The sequence below is a fragment of the Pinus tabuliformis genome, chromosome X (genome assembly GCF_031772625.1).
Source record: "Pinus tabuliformis cultivar Carrire ecotype Pingquan chromosome X, CPIR1, whole genome shotgun sequence".
Taxonomy (NCBI): Eukaryota; Viridiplantae; Streptophyta; class Pinopsida; order Pinales; family Pinaceae; genus Pinus; species Pinus tabuliformis.
In genome coordinates this window covers 1,010,680,820-1,010,691,087 of record NC_142308.1, presented here as the reverse complement: position 1 = coordinate 1,010,691,087, position 10,268 = coordinate 1,010,680,820, and the positions used below count along the sequence as shown (strand labels likewise).

Sequence of the window (10,268 nt, the reverse complement as noted above, 5' to 3'; positions counted from 1 at the left end):
ACGATGGGTTAGACTCTGCAAGCTGCACTCTTATATGCTATGCAAATCTCAATATGCATATTACGATACGCTGAATACCATTATATAGGAGAGTTCATAGATGAATAAGTCATTTGCAGTTGCAAGCATGATTGGTTTCGTGAATTTGAACATGCAAAATTTGACACGGTCGGATAAGGATAAGAATTCCACCCTGCTGCTTGACATTGACTGAGAATTCATTGTTTGAACATAAGTAAAATAGGTGGGCATATGCACATTCGAATAGCTTAGAGACAATTTCATGTCGTAACATTTGATGTCGTGTCAAAGTGTCTACCCATAATTTCAGTCCATTGCATGAACTATTGGGAAGTTTTCTTTGCGGCTGAGTATCTACCACCTGTAATACAAACACGTTTAACAGTTTTCACTCACGCGCCTGTTTTCCTCGTGTTAGTGAAATGCACGTGTTTGACTGAGGTCTCTTTCTAGGCAACTCCTATTTCCAACCCCATAGCCTCATTAATGCGGGGCTACATGCACAGGAGATAGGAGTTTATAACAAGCGAGGTGGGTACTACGCCGTTTTTTTTTTATTATCTAAACGCGAGGTGGCTATCTCCTGCACATGTAGCCCCGCATTAATGAGGCTATGGGGTTGGAAATAGCATTTTCCCTCTTTCTATGGTTAGCACTGCCAACATCGGACCTAGAAGGACGATGAAGAGAGTACTGATTTGAAACATTGTCCTACTAAGACAAGGGACAACATGCCAGAGAAGTTGTGATCATACACGTACTAAAGGAAGAGAAACCGCTTTGTTTTTGCTTTGGGTTTTTGTTCTCTTCGGGAAAAAAGGGATAAGAATCAGGATTTATGTTTTTGCCCTCTACGCATGTTGGTGTATCTTGTGGTCTTATTGTCCGTTGTGAACTTATTATCGAAGCATGTCCTTCTATATCTTTTTTATAATATAGATTGGATCTGTAGTAGATTAGAAAGCGTCTCACAAATATTAGCAACTCTCTAGGAGGTGAATCACTGCAGCAAATTTCTATTAGAAAAATGATGCTATTAGATTAATGATGATGGCCTAGAGGGTAATTTATTAGACAAATGATGACTAATGATGATGGCTTAGAGGGTAATTTTTTTGAACGGTAGAAGATGCAGGAGGAATCTAAAACTTAGAGAAAATATACAAGTACTACTCCAAGTGTAGGCTCCCTAATGAGGATTTCAAAGAAGAAGCGGAGGTTCAAAGGGTTTATGTTGGACTCACAAATCCCATGGAAAGGCTTATTGAAGCTAGATCCAAACAAGAAAGGAGGGCTAAGGTTGAAGTCTTTTAAAAGAGAATCAAATGTAGAATTGTTTATGGATTCGGTTTAGGAGTTAGAGAAATACTACGACATGGAAGGAATTGAAGAAATTGATCCATTAAGGGTCAAATTTCTAGCCCAGAAAATGAAGTCAAGAAAATGAACATAAGAATCAAAGGAAAGAGAAGATTAGAATTTCACCAAAGATGCTAAAACATTTGAATGTTAAAATTCTTCCCTTATATTATCAACAAATGATTTTTTTTAGAGAGTATCAAAATCTAAATTAAAAGCATTTACCCATGCCTACTCTTGGTTGTAGTATATCTTATTTAATGATTCAACATCATCATGTCAATTTCTGTAGACTTCAAGGCACAACACAATATATACCCGAGAAAGACTTTCGAGACATGAAAAAACAAACCCTATTGTACTCTACAAATTGTCCATTAACTTTGCAATCTAATAGCAATTAGAAGTAAACCCTAACTACTAGTCACAAGAATTTCTGAAGTGTCGCTCCTCTTTTAGGCTAAGCTATTTCTATGTGAAGCCTACCTCAGTTGTCTAGAGGACAAAGGAGACATAAACCCTAATGATCTCCACACTTTCAAAGAAAGAGAAGAACATAGATCCTACTCTCGGATCTTCTTCTAAGGTGAGCAATTTCTATGTGAAACCTATCTCGGTAAGCCAAGAGACAAAGGAACATAGGACTCCTTGGAAACTATGGAAACAGAAGATAATCAATGTTTAAATGACTAAATGAAAATAACGATGCTAGGCTATCTAACCTACACTAACTGTAGAAATATCCAACACATAATTGAAATGGCTATATAAAGAATTCAAGCCTAGTCCCTCAAGGGTGCAAAGACTAAGTCATATTTTCTCATTTTGTTAATATTAGATTATGTTAAGGAAAAACTATATTTATTCCAAATTATTGAATATACATATGAACCAAACATTCCTTGACCGGAGGTTAGAAAGAATGTAAATACTGCAATTATTCTTTACAAGATAGTGAATGAAATTCTTCAACATAGGCTCAAATATTATCTGAAGTCACACAATTATCAGAGAGTTGAAGATATCGTGATGCCGAGAATTTAAATAGATACCACATAAGACATATAAATTCATTCATATCATGTCTAGCCTCGTATATAACCTATGTTATGTACAAACATTCATTAAGAAATATAAATGAAATCTAGCATTAGAACAAAGTATCAACAAAAGGAATATATATATATATATATATATATATATATATATATATATATATATATATATATATATATATATAGAGAGAGAGAGAGAGAGAGAGAGAGAGAGAGATAATATAAACTCAGCAAACGATAAAAAAATTGCAATCGAAAGGGGTAGTGAGCTAAATGGCACGCCGAGACCAATGAGCAAGCTCCCTTATAAAAGGTATTGTTAACTCAAATCAAGAACCAACACATAAATGAAAGAAACTCCAACATGTAGTCTTTGCATTGAGAGAGAATTCCATAATTATATTGTTACAACCTAGTGGTCACCTCTTGGGATCATCCCACATGAGAAAAATATGGGAAAACCTTTCCTAAACTCCTTTTAAAGGTTTTTTTGAAACCCTTGTCTACTTTTGTATCATGATTTTATAGAGGAAGGATCAGGGGTGAATTGAAACCAATTCCACCAAAAATGATATGTCAAATATTTGAGAATCTACAAAAGATTGTCTTTAATGCATTCTTAACTAAAGATATTATCACATAGGATTTCTTTGGTATATCATATTATGAGAATAGCTCAATATGGTGTGTTTGGCTGACTAGTCACTCAATTTCGGGCAGAGCTAGTCAATGGTGCAACTAAAAATTACCCCTGAAAAAAAAAACTAATAATTTTCTCAATTGACACACGTTTTGGAGGAAATTCGCAAGAATAACCAAATTGGGTATGTCTTGGAACAAACCCATGTTTTAGATTTTCCAAATTATTATTCATTTGCCAAAAAATCACGCCCAATGTTGATGACCCGAATTTTCCTGGAACAAACTATAATTATCATTGGTCTCTACCTAGAGACCTCTAGAATCAACCTAAGTGTGAAACAAGCAACATGCAACCATGCCATCGATGATAGGAAAAAAACCATGTCTAATAACCTTTCATAGGGTCACGTGGACATGTCGAAATCGAAAGTTGGTTGTTGGATATACATAGAGATTGCAAGAAATTACTAGGAAAAAACCATTGTTAGTAATAAAATATATTTTAACCTTTTCAATTCATAAAAAATATGGAATTAGGCATTAAATACCAACATAATGCCTTTTCCTAGTATAAAATTTATGCACTCAACAATAATTACAAAAACGTTGTTGTAAATGTAAAAATATGGGATAAAAATGAAATATCAAAGTTGAGGAAGTGAAGAAAATAATGTTGTTTTCGATAACCAACATTTCCCCCGAACGTAAGACCTTACATGTCCTCATGCGAGAAGAGTATATGGTGAATGTTCCTTCACTACTTATCTAGGACAATATGTTTCCTCATGCTTGCCATCATCTTTTATTATAGTAGTACCAAATTGGAATAAATGCTCTACTGAAAAATAGGTTGCAGATGTGCTTCATAATCAAAACCTATCACATCTGCTACTTGTGTTGAACTATCTCTTGACTTCACCATTGACTTAGATATTTCCTTAGGACGATTGTACAATGTTATATTGTCACATATTCTAGTTCTCGAGAAGGTATTTACACCAATAAAAAGTTTGAACTTTTCTATGAACTCTACATCTTCACCTTGGACCTAAACCAAAAATTCACCCAAGTTAATTTGCAAAACAAGATATCCTGTAGCCAAACATGATATCCTTGGTAAAATAAATTGAGGGGATAGTGTCATCTCTTCAAAGTCGTAGCCATAAAATGATGAATTTGTATTGAAAGGCTTGAAGACATGCGAAAAAATATTATTATAGGTAACACTTTCGATTTTGAAGGGATAAATAAAGGTTGAGAAACATTCTTTGTCAATTTGACTTATCTTGGACCATATTCTCATCGAAATTCATGACTTGTCTTAATTTCATCTAGCATGGGGTTCTATTTGACATAGAAATAACATTTTTGGGATCCAAATAAATGACCTATATAAGCATCTATTGCCATTAAATAGTAATTTTTGAATGCATCATCTCCTCTTACTTGTTCCTCTAGAAAATTCTATTCATTCTCAATTGAAACCTCCACAATATCTACCTTTGGTTCTCTAATATATATTTCTCATTCAGTGATGCTTGTGGTGCTAGTTCATTAGATTCCCCAATTTCATGTTTGCAAAGAGGAGAAGATACATTTATTTTCGGCCATTTATCAAGACTTTCTACCTGAAATCAATGTATTCATGATAACTTCAACCAAATCAACTAGAGTCTAGTAACCACTTCCCTGAATTATTTAAACACACAATGAAGTATTCATGAACTAGCCACTGCACTGGACATTGTTGCAATATTTCTTATAGAACCAACAACCATTGAATCTATATTATATGTGACAACATTTGGTTCATTACTCAAGTTTTCATTTTTCTCATCCCCATGTTTCATTGTGGAGTCTCTTGTTTGATAGGCATTGCAAACAAATATGCACTTGGAAGCATTAACACTAACATTCTTCACTAGGTTCCATGGATCTGATCTTCTCTACTTGCACCATCAATTAGTGAAAATACATAATCAATCATAATGCTCTGATTTCTTGGTGGACTTAAAAAGTAGCCTTAGTTACATACTACAATGGTTCTTTCTGGTTTAGTTATTTATTTTTAGAATCCTTGTTGTGATTTGTACGATTCTCTCTGAATTCAATGACATTCTTTCTTGGTAAAGATGCATGCTGTCTCCTAAGGGGTGCATTGTTTTCACCTCTACTATAGTGTTCCTCTAGATGAGAAAATTGTCTCTTAAACATATCTAAACAATTGTATATATAAAGTTGGCAGTTGGCAACACATAGAGCCTCTCGTAGCATCTGAGGATGATAATCTAAAATCTCTCAATAGATAATCTCTCTCACATCATCCTTTGTTAATATTCTCCTTCCAAACTCAAAATCCAGCTTTGAAATAGGTTGTATTGAAGGTTGACGCTCAAAATTTTCCAAACCATTGAAATATGGATCAACTAATGCCTACTCTACTATAGGTCAACCTTTTGGATCAAATGCAAATATAAGATCAAGCAGAAAAATGACAAGTGGATCTACATTTGGGAACTCTTGTGGGAAGGAATTGGATTCTTTTTCGGCATGTTACCTAAGTGTCTTCTGGCCTTCTCACTATGGATCCTAGAAAGTGATTACGGTGACAAAGTGCCAAGAAAATCAGTTAGGATATCTAGTTGATGTACAACACTCTTCCCAGGAAATAATGGTTTTCCTGTAAGAATTTCAATAAATATGGATGCTATGCTCCAAATATCAATGTCATGAGTTTACTTAGTAAATAAATAACCATAAAAATCAAGTACATAGTACCACCTAGTTGTCACATAATCTATTTATAAACTGGTAGATGGAGCATCATTGAAGGAGACATGAGAAAACCCAAAATCACATATTTTCAATTTACAATCAACATTTGTAAAAATATTTTCTTAGCTTCAATTCACACTGAAATACATTCGTTGTATGAATATGGTTTAGATATCTGAAAAACTATTGTAGAAAGAACTGATAGTGTTCAAGTGTGAGATCATCATTTTCTTTAATAACTTGGTGAATATCACACTCCATTAACTCAAATACAACATATATATCTTTGAATTTTAGTTGAGATGGAGAAGCATAATGTGCTTAATCTCAATAATGTTTGGATGGTGAAGTAGTATAAGAAGTTTGATTTATCTTAGAATGTTTGTTATATTAGATACATGTTAAAATACTTCATTATTATTCTTAATTTCCACTTTATTACCAGTATGAGTATCAATATCAAAAGTTACTACACCATATCTTCGCCTCATCTCATTATTCATGAGGTTAAGAATATTCTTGGGAGAACCTTTACTTGATCGATACATTTTCTTCATTATCAATATAAGTGATAAATGTCCTCTTGTTAATTGGATTAAAGGAAAGAGAATGAACCTCTTGAATTTCTTCCCATGCCTCCTTAGAATTAACATGTGTACCAACAATCGATGCATCAATGGAATCTTGGAAGCAACATTCTTTTCATATCCTTTGGCGAAAAAGTATCCTTGTAAATTGAACATTTACCTCACCTCAAGAGAATCGTGAGAATTGAACCCGTGACCTCTCAATAAAAAAGTAAGGGGACTTGATAAGGAGTACTCAACCAATTGAGCTTACCTTTGAGGATAAATACGTACCATGATAATCATAGTAAAAAATAATAAATAATTTCATATCCTTGACATTTATGTTATAATTTTTTCGTTTGATTGTCAAATTATTTGGGTGAGTCATATTTGAGTCTTGAAACCCTCCCATACCATCATCACATGAATATACTATAACCATATCAAATTTTGAGTTCATACAAGAACAAAATAAAAATACTTTAATGTTGGATCCACTCACAGCACACCCCCAACCCCCCCACCCCAATGCATTGCCAATTAATTGAAGCATGATTTCCATTGATTGCTAAATGTTAAGTGAATTGAAAATTTACATGATCTTGATATCGTTGAGAGAATTGAAATTGCGACCTATAAATAACAAACTAAGGTGCTTTGATGATGGGTACTCAACCAAATAAGATAACCCTTACGAATAAATACATACCATGATAAGGACAGTAAAAAATAATAATTAGTTTCATATTGTTGACATTAACATTATATTTTTTTATTATTGAATTCTTTGTGTGAGTCGTATTTGAGTCTTGAAACCCTCCCGTATTCTCAACACATGCATCTACTATAACCATGTAAAATTTTAGTGCACATAACCACAAAATGGAAAAAGGTCAACATTGGCCCCATTGACAACCCCATCTGTTCGGGGTCAATTAATTAAGGAATAATTTCCACTCATTTATAAATATTAAGTGAGTTAAACATTTACTTGACCCCAAGAAAAGTTAGCGAGTTGAACTTGTGACCTATCAATAGAAAGTTAAGGTGCTTTAATATATGTAGTATAACACCCTCCTTCCACATCTACCCAAGCAATCGACCAGCCTAGGTAAACATGTGATGAGCGACAACTATGATATGATTCAACCTCCTAAGTCATATTAAGGAAGTGGAATCGATGGAAACACAACATGTAGAAATTTAGCATTGGCATTATGATCCTCAAGAACCAATCCAACCTTTCTGGCAACCAACAACTGGGTCCAACTAAGATTTTGGACCACTTGACCTCTAGATTCTCTCATGTTATGGGAATGCCAGTGTCCAGGGACCTCTCGGAATTCTCGTGGGCCCGCAAGATAACATCCAAGGAAATTGTTTCTCAATTTTGTCTCAGTGTCCTCCGGATTTAAGCCACATTTTCAGGCCCAGGTGACTGCCCATAATTAAATCATATCTTCAAAACAATAAAATAAAAAGGAAATGACAATATAAGTACAATCACTTGAATGAGACCTTGACTGGACCCCTACTAGCCATGATAGGCATTTCGTCAAACATATCACGAATATGTAATCTACATGTGTAAATAACAGATCTGAGAATAGGGGTCACATACTTAGCTAAGAATCGTTAAGAGACATTAATGCCTCAACATATTAATTGCAATTTTATCCATTAGGTGATAGATTCATTGGTCATTCATTTACAGGTAAAAACATAATGAAAGCCATACATAGATGTTGTCATAAAACACATATATAACCATCATAATAGTAGCAAAAATACCAATGAAATCAAAACCATATAAACCACATATAATCTAGTATAATACTCATAGAAATACAAGGAGAAATAACCTCATATTGATGATGGAAAATCAAAACTTGGGATGGCACTTCCATGTTCCACCCAACAATAGAATGGCTGAGCCAAATATCTCTTCAGATGTTAACCCCTTATGGCATATTCCAGGCATGAATCTGGGATCTCATAGAACATATGAATCCAAAACCATCTAGGGCTTCCAGAGGCCATCCACCTCAACCAATTAAACAATGACTCCACCTCACGGTTAGACATCACAAATCCATCATCAAACTGGTATCTATCCAAGCCTTCCAGGGCTTCGAGAGGATTTTTCTAACCAAGGCTTTTAGGACTAGTAACTCAACCCACATCGTTTACCGAGATTTTAGAGAATTTGTCCAACGAGGGCTTCTAGGAATAGTAACTCAATCCACCAAGGGATTATAGAGTGTTTTTCCAATTAAGGATTCAAAGACCAGTAACTCGACTAAAGCTGTTACAGGGCTTCTAGAGTGCTTTTCCAACCAGGGCTAAGGAAACATGAGAAACATCGAAAAAAAAACAAGGAAAACAAATCCACAACCACCATGGCTATTTAGGAAATGGTAAGGCTTGGAAATCCACTGTCAATCCCGACCATCCTCCATGTGCATGACAGATCACAATCAACAAACCACATGCATATTCCATACATGTGAAAACGAGTGGGGAAAACATACATGCAACTTGGTACCTGCAAGAAAAATATGATGTAGTTGATGATCCCGATGTCCTCTTGCACTTTCACACTCTTCCTTTTCTTTATTTCTCCAACAATCCAAGTAAGCCACACCCTCCAAGAGTGCTCCAATAAAACTCTAAGTATCCAAGAGTGTGAGAGAGAGAGATAGAATGATGAGTGAGAGCTTCAACACTGAACAAACAAAAAGTTACCAATTGATCCTCAAAATCCTTTTTATGAATGAAGCCTCTATTTTCTTCATTTTCCGTCATTTTCCTTCAATTTCCTCCTCACATGCAGCCTATGACCTTCCACCTCCATTTTCTCCTAATTTCCATTATTTTCATAAATAAATTTTCCAAAAATGTCATTTTGTATTTCCAAAACCTTAGCCATCGCCTTTTCCAATTTCCTTAGCCATTAATAACCAAATGAACACCCACACTATGATGTTGTTCCCAACATTAATCTTGGAATAAGTGTCCCATCAACCGTGGTTATTATTTTTCCTTTATTACATTGAATTTTCACCAAGGCTATTATAGAACCCTCCCACTTGGGAGAACACCGTCATCGGTGCTCAAAAACACCTATAACCATAGAACTATTGTAAGAAAAACATATTTCCAATGGAGCTTTATAACTTAGCTCGTTGCATTATTTACAATGATCAACATGCCAAGAAGAAAACCAACATGAAAACATAACAACATAACATCATATTGAAATGACACCCATAGCTCTTATTGGAGCTTTATAACATAGCTCATGGAGGTATTTACATTCATATACGTATGTACATATAATAGAACATCATCAAAACATGTACTAAAAATTATACCAAAACACCATACTAAAACTGCTTTGCCTCAACCGACAAACAAGGAAGGATACATAGCCCGCATTTGATCCACCATCTTCTATGTAGCTTCATCGGGCCCAAAGTGCTTCCATTGCATATTAACTTGTTTGATTGCTCGATTATGAAGCATGAGCACCCTTTTTTGCAATATGCATTGAGGCTCCAGCTAGAATTCTCCATTTGGTTCCACCTACAATACAAACCAATCAATCACATTATCAACATCTCTAACATACTTCTTAAGCAATGACACATGGAAAAAATCATGAAATCTCAGTATCAAAGGTAGTGAAAGTCGATAGGCTACTGGCCCGGTCCTCTCAATAATTTTGAAGGGTCCACAAAACCATGGTGCCAACTTGGTACATGATCAAATATGTAAGGAGATCTTCTTCGGTTTGATACACAAGTACACATGTTCCCCATCCCAAAACTCCTTGAACAACCGATTT

At 34.8% G+C, this 10,268-nt stretch overlaps 1 pseudogene; it reads right to left on the bottom strand.

The window, feature by feature from the left end:
- Positions 1-5,135: 5,135 nt before the first annotated feature.
- On the bottom strand, positions 5,136-6,325 carry LOC149143179 (mitogen-activated protein kinase 9 pseudogene; annotated as a pseudogene).
- Positions 6,326-10,268: the final 3,943 nt, after the last annotated feature.